Source organism: Trichosurus vulpecula, chromosome 3, assembly GCF_011100635.1.
Source record: "Trichosurus vulpecula isolate mTriVul1 chromosome 3, mTriVul1.pri, whole genome shotgun sequence".
Classification (NCBI taxonomy): domain Eukaryota; kingdom Metazoa; phylum Chordata; class Mammalia; order Diprotodontia; family Phalangeridae; genus Trichosurus; species Trichosurus vulpecula.
In genome coordinates this window covers 203,722,890-203,724,297 of record NC_050575.1, presented here as the reverse complement: position 1 = coordinate 203,724,297, position 1,408 = coordinate 203,722,890, and positions in this window count along the sequence as shown.

The following is a 1,408-nucleotide window of genomic DNA, read 5'->3' as shown; positions in this document are numbered from 1 at the left end:
GGTGCAAGGAGAGGAGGGCCGTGGTCTAAGGAGAAGGCGAATGGAAGGCTCTCACCAGACTGGGCTTGAGCCCTCGGCACGTGGAGACCTGGGCGGCCCCCACGAGGGCACCGGAGCAAAAGAAGCCAGAGTCCCGGGGACTCCGTCCAGCGGCCCACCTCCCACCCTTCACCGCCCCTTGCACCCCGCGCCCCCAGGCCCGGCCCCAGGGCTCACCCTGGCAGCGTCCCGGGAACGGCAAAGAGCGGACGCTTCCTACCACGCGGGAATGAAGAAGCTAGTGACTGCCTCCCGCTGTAGATGGCTTAGGCCCCGCCCCTTCCTTTACGCCCCGGGGGGTGGGGTGAGCCAATCCCAGGGGTCGGGGCTGGGAGGCCCAGGGGGCGTTGCTGACTCGTCCCTGGCACGGGGCCAATTCCCAGGGCGGAAGGATGCGGAAGATGCTCGGGGAGTCTCACCTGCTTCTCCGAATGGGTGGCCCCCCAGGTGCACCCTTCCCGGCTCTCCCTCCCCTCCTGGGGGCAGTTAGGATGTTAAGCAGGCCGGCTGGTGATAGAGACGGGGGTGGGGGGTGAGGGGTGGGGGTGGGGGGGGAGTTGAAGGAGTCCCGGAAGACCTCAAGGTCAAGTACTCCCCCTGCCTCTTCCTAGCAGTATGATCTTGGGCAAGTCACTTGCTCCATTCGGGCCTATTTCTTCAGCTGCAAAATATTTGGTTTAGACCACGTGACATCCGTCTGCAGCTATAGTTTCTTCCCTCCCTGACACTCATTGGCTCTTTGTGTACTCAGATAATGGACAGGCCTGAGCCAAAGCCTATTAAACCAGTTAAGACGCTTTAGTCTCCGAATTTCAAGAGACACATCTCTCCCAAGCTGGACACGAGTTCTAACCCCAGCTCTAAATACTTTGTGCAAGCAGCATTTTGAGTTGGCATATTTACTGGTTAGCTGTAGGTGACCTCTTGCCTCTTCTAGGGGCCAGAATTTGAACCCCTCTTACTGATCCTAAATCTAGTTTTCTATATGAATACACCAGTCTAGGAAGGAAGCTTGAAGGATGGGTGGACAAAGTACCAACTGTGTGCCAGGCACTCTGCTAAGTAAGTACTTTACAAATATTATCTCATTTGATCCTTACAACAACCCTGAGATGTGGGTGTTCCAATTTTATAGTGGATTGCTTGGGGTTACACATCTGGTGTCTGGGGTCATATGTGAATTCAGGTAGTCTTCTCTCCAGCACTACTACTCTGTCTACCTACCTTACTATCAGACTGAGATCTGGGAAAGCTTTGGGGAAAGTTTCAGAAAGTTCTAGGGAATTCTGTCCTTTTATGAGCCTAAGTCCCCAGAGTTACCAGGTGTTCCTCCCTAAGAGTAGAAGCAGGCCTACTGCTTCCCATTAAA